The following is a 6,137-nucleotide window of genomic DNA, read 5'->3' on the forward strand; positions in this document are numbered from 1 at the left end:
CGCAGTAGTGGTAATCGGCGTCAGGCCTGACTGTACCGTGAATGATACCATAACACAGACCCTCCAGGAATTCACGATGTTGCGATTTGCAACTTCAACGCAACTTCAGTGAATCCCCGTGAATTCAGGGCGGTGTTGCAATTTTAACCAATCACCGCGATTTTTCCGCAACTTCCGCGCAGTCTGCCCGGGGGATTCAACTCGGCGGGTCAGGGACGGCCGCACGGTGCGGGAGGATCCTCTCGGCGGGCACATTTTCTCCGCGGCGGCTCTGGGTCGGCATGGAAAGACTCTGGGGCGAAGGTGGCTCACGGCTCCGTCCATTAGGTTTACAGCGCCCACTCACCCGCCCCATTCCGGGACAGTCAATTTACGCATGATCCGATTAGTCGACTAATCGAAAAAATAATCGGTGATTAGACGACTATCAAATTAATCGTTTGTGGCAGCCCTAGTCTGGAGGTGTGTTTTGGGTCACTGTTCTGTTGATTATTAATATAAGGTGATGCTGACTGGCTGCTATCTCTAATGAACTTCTAATCTGCAGCAGAGGTAACTCACAAGGAAAGACACAATACGGTCCCTCTGACAAGGCTGTACAATCTGCGAAATGTGCTATTAGTAGTAAAAATTGTCTGCATCGAAATATACTGGACAGTAATTAAATACATATGTCAGACTTTTTGAAAAACAGCAATGCTGTTCAGAAAAGCTCATCCATTTAAAAAAGGATTTCATGCTTCAGTTTCCAGATCCAGCCCATGCTTAGTTTTCAGGCACACTGGTATGTATAGCAGCCGTGGTTAGAATGATGCCGTGTACCGCTTCAGCTGCTGACGGTTGTCTAAATGATGAAGGCTATAAGAGCAGGACTACATGTACAGTATGTATCTGTAGGGGTAAACCTGTGAACCACTAGAGTAATGAGTCACACATGCTGAGAATGATCAGACTGAATGTCTTTAAAATCTTTGAATACACTGACCATGATATACAAAGTGCTAAAGTCAGAGAGAGGCGCAAGAGATTATCTCTTTTCTAACACCGACATTAAACTGTACTTACAAAACTTTAAGGGTGTGATGAAAACCTCAGGTTCAAGTTCAGGTGATTACATCATCTTGATGTAATAAAACAACAACAACAACAACAACAACAGGTGTCTCTCCTTTCCAACAGAACTCAAAATAAGTTGATAAAAGTTTGGCTACTTATGTGAAAGGTGTTGATGAACACAGTGAACAGGCATCCTTAGTTGTGCACGACATGGTCATAAAGGAGCACTGCAGTGATGGAGGATTAAGATGGGGCCTCCAGCCTGAGTGACAGTTAGAAAAGATTCTCAGTCCAGAATCCAAAAGGTAAAATGAGCATGCCACATGCCCACTGGCAGACAAAGTGTGAAGTCAAGTGCCCCCTTTGAGAATTTGTTACTTTTGTTAAGAACTCTTCACCTTCATCTGTAACTCTCCGAAACACCATGCAGGATTCGTGATAGCTATGAATCCTACAGAGACTCTCAGACACTCACTGGCACTGCAGAGAAAGAAAACAAGTAGAAGTGCCTCCCCCATGTTTCCTAGAGTATCTGAACAAGAGTGGGACGTCCTGCTGCAATTCGCTCCTGCAGCTAAATCTGATCTTAGAAGCTGCTTACGATGTTGTTGATGGTTTCCCGAGAAGAAAGAAGTAAGTAAGGACTGAAGAGGAATTCAAAGAGATATTCCAAGAACAGGTGATGTTTTTCTTCCTTCACGCATTCATCAGTTTGTGTGTCAAATATGTTTATTGAGCTTTTTTCCTTTTTTTTTTTATAAATTGACATAACAACAATAAAACTCAGTATAACATTGGTCTAGACAGTCTATACATACTCACAACTCACAATCATCCAATCAGTGCAATGACAGGAAGACAAAGACAAAAAGATATTCTTCCTTGCTGCATATGTGAGGATATCATACAGTCTGGCATCCACAATGGCATCCCGACTGGTGTAACCCAGGATTAAGGAAATAGGGTCCATGTGCAACACAACACCAAATATTTTTTTCCAAATCTTGCAAAACATCGATCCAAAATGCTTGTATTTTAGGGCATGACCAGATACAATGAGTATAGGTGCCCACTGAGATCTTTTGTTAGGAGAGATTTGTAAACGGTGCACAATCTTAAATTGCAGCAATCTGGCACGGTTACACACAGATATTTTCTTTGTTTGGTTCCATATCTTAGTCCACTTGTCCCAATCAATATCTATACCAAGTTCACTTTGCCACTTCTGCATAACATCCTGTACATTTATCCCATCAGTCTGGCTTAAGACATTGTAAAGACGTGTAATGGATTTCTTAGTCGGGCCAAGGAGGAGTAATTGTTCAACTGCAGATGTAGTAGCATCAGTATTAAGAGTAGTTCTCCTGTTTATGAAGTCCCGGATTTGCAGGTATTTGTAAAAGTCATGTCTGGGAAGATTATACTTTTCTTGAAGTTCCTGAACAACAAATGATGAAGCATTTCGAGGGAGGAGCTCTTCACCTTCACCTCCACACATTTGATTTTTCTTTCGCCTTTTCATGACAGCTCCCGACAAACGTGGAGCCGAAAAACATCTCGATCACTCCTGGTGATCAGGATTAATATTCAAATAACTGCACAGCCCTAATTTATAGGCCCTTTTCTTAAAAGAAAGAAAAGCAGGGTGGTCGGTAGCGTAGTGGGTTAAGTAGAGATGTATAGTAACGAAGTGGAACTACTTAAGTACTGTACTTAAGTACTAAAATGCAGTATCTGTACTTTTTTGGAGTATTACTTTTTTTCCCCCAATTTCCACTTTTACTGCAGTACATATTTTTGATGAATTTAATACTTTTACTCCGATACATGTTTCATGTGCTGAATCGTTACTCGTTACTATTGTAGCGTCAGTGATGAATGACGAGGTGATATTCAATAAACCTGCATTTATTGCTGAACGGTTTGGTTACAGGACTCGGTGACTGTCGGTAACCACGCCAAAAAAACCAACAGAACAGTCCCGGTCTCACACATCAACCTCGCTCGTGCGCCGTACATCATACACCTGACTCACCCAGGTGTGCTCTCACCTGCTCACCTGCCCCCTCGCTCTCACATTCATTCAGACGCATTCACAGATCATGGGAAATCAGAGAACTCTACCATGAACATTGTAACACTGTAACATTAGAAGTTGTGCCTTAATAAATATTTGAAATAATATAAACAACAGTACTTGTACTTTTACTTTCAGTACTTGAGTAGCAATTTTTTACATACTTCTACTTGCAATACTTAAGTACAAAACATTTTGAATACTTTAGTACTTTCACTTAAGTATGGTGTTTAAAGAACACTTCAACTTCTACTCAAGTCAGTTTTTTTGATATAGCACTTGTACTTCTACTCCACTCCTTTACTCCAGTACTTTATACATCTCTGGGGTTAAGCGGCCGCCCCGGGTGTGGAGGCTGTAGTCCTCGCTGCAGCCGGCCCCTGGTTCGAATCCCGCATCGGACGGTCAATTTCTGCGTGTCTATCTTCAGCTGTCCTATCATTAGAGGCGTAAAAAGCCCAAAAAATAATCTTTAGAAAGAGGAAAGTGTCTTTGCAGTCGGTGAGTTTCTGCTGCGCCATGCAGCTCTCCGAAAACACCCCGAAGACAAATCAGTGTCTCTGTCTGAGACAAAGTATGAATAAAGACAACTTCCTGTGTGTGTGGACACGCTGCCACACATCACACAGTGTTATTTAAAGTAGAGGACACTGACACACACACTGACACACACACTGACACACACCGCTTTGTGTTTTTCTCGAATGACAACGTCACGCTCCAGATGAGCACTTGTTGCGCTCTGGATAAAAAACCCGCACACATCAAACATTGCGTTTCTGTTTGCGCACTCACCGCATGGCAGACGCGTCCAGCGGGCATCACGAGACCGTTTCACGGCTTGTTTTCACGGATCACTGTTTGACACGGACGTCTTTCTGGACTTCCTGATTCCACGATGCAAACTTTCCAATCCCAGATACAAACACACACACACACTCACACACACTCACACACACACACACACACGGTGTCAAGTCAGCCTGCACAACAGAAGAACTTCCGGTAAAAGATTTTCAAAATAACACCCAATCACTCACTGCACATCCAGATAGAATTTTCAAAATAAAACCGGGTCGCTGCCATAGACATATATATGGAGTGAACCTTGAATATATTGAATGAAGTCTAAATATATTGAATGAAACCTTGAATATATTAAATGAAGTCTGAATATATTGAATGAAACCTTGAATATATTGAATGAAGTCTGAATCTATTAAATTAAACCTTGAATATATTGAATCAAGTCTGAATCTATTAAATTAAACCTTGAATATATTGAATGAAGTCTGAATATATTGAACGAAACCTTGAATATATTGAATGAAATCTTGAATATGTGGAATAAAACCTTGAATATATTGAATGAAACCTTGAATATATGGAATGAAACTTTGAATATATTGAATGAAACCTTGAATATATTGAATCAAGTCTGGATATATTGAACGAAACCTTGAATATATTGAATCAAGTCTGAATCTATTAAATAAAACCTTGAATATATTGAATCAAGTCTGAATCTATTAAATGAAACCTTGAATATATTGAATCAAGTCTGAATCTATTAAATTAAACCTTGAATATATTGAATGAAGTCTGAATATATTGAACGAAACCTTGAATATATTGAATGAAATCTTGAATATATGGAATGAAACCTTGAATATATTGAATGAAATCTTGAATATATGGAATGAAACCTTGAATATATTGAATGAAACCTTGAATATATGGAATGAAACTTTGAATATATTGAATGAAACCTTGAATATATTGAATCAAGTCTGAATCTATTCAATTAAACCTTGAATATATTGAATCAAGTCTGAATCTATTAAATTAAACCTTGAATATATTGAATGAAGTCTGAATATATTGAACGAAACCTTGAATATATTGAATGAAATCTTGAATATATGGAATGAAACCTTGAATATATTGAATGAAATCTTGAATATATGGAATGAAACCTTGAATATATTGAATGAAACCTTGAATATATGGAATGAAACTTTGAATATATTGAATGAAACCTTGAATATATTGAATCAAGTCTGAATCTATTAAATGAAACCTTGAATATATTGAATCAAGTCTGAATATATTGAATGAAACTTTGAATATATTGAATGAAACTTTGAATATATGGAATGAAACTTTGAATATATTGAATGAAACTTGACTGACGTCAGACTTCACGGCATCTTGTGTAACGTGTGGATGCTATAGCTAAAGTGACTGAGTGACGAGTCAGTCCACTCACAATCTCGTTGCAGCAATATTAAACTATATATTCAAGGTTTCATTAATACGAGATCTTGAAAAAAACAAAAGGATAGTCTAGTATATAATTTATAATACTTGAAAGAAACATCATTCAGTGTAGCAATGTCAGAGGAACAGGAGAATGTTGTAATTTGAATGATTTTATATACTAAACTATTCTGTTTTCTTGAGAGCTTGACATAATTATGGCATTATCTCGGGAAAACAAAGTTTCATTATCTTGAGATGTCCATAAAATTAAGTCAGTATGTTATCATGGTCAACATTTATTATTACAACATAATGACATAAATAATGTAAACTCAAGAAAACAAACGAAATTAGCTCGTTATCAAAGAAAAGAGAGGAAATCAAATGTATGAATGTATGACTGCTTAAGGCTCCCATAGATAAAACAGTACCACCCTGTTTTTCTCACACTTAACCACAAAATAACATGATTCATTGTAGATATGTCAGCTGTTCTGTTCTGTTTTGTGGCCAAAATATTATGCAATTGTTGCACTGAGTTAGATATATGACTCATTGCAAACTATAAAAAATGTGCTATGTGCCATTGGTCTATTGTCATCACACTAAATTAAATGTTCTGTCATCATTAAGATGTCTACACAACCCTTTGGCTGTCTCAGAGTGTGCTAACAACTTCATCAGGCTTTGTTGTATAGAGTATACATCACTATAGTTCAGGCGCAAAGAACGACACACAAAA

At 38.2% G+C, this 6,137-nt stretch overlaps 1 protein-coding gene across 1 annotated transcript in view; it reads right to left on the reverse strand.

The window, feature by feature from the left end:
- lrrk1 (leucine-rich repeat kinase 1) overlaps positions 1 to 4,098 on the reverse strand; it is a 113,109-nt gene extending 109,011 nt beyond the window's left edge. Inside the window, exon 1 of the mRNA XM_027281404.1 lies at positions 3,929 to 4,098. The gene's annotated coding sequence lies outside the window, so the exon portion shown is untranslated. The remainder of the gene's footprint in view (positions 1 to 3,928) is intronic.
- Positions 4,099 to 6,137: the final 2,039 nt, after the last annotated feature.

This window comes from Larimichthys crocea, chromosome VIII (assembly GCF_000972845.2).
Source record: "Larimichthys crocea isolate SSNF chromosome VIII, L_crocea_2.0, whole genome shotgun sequence".
In the NCBI taxonomy this organism is placed as follows: domain Eukaryota; kingdom Metazoa; phylum Chordata; class Actinopteri; family Sciaenidae; genus Larimichthys; species Larimichthys crocea.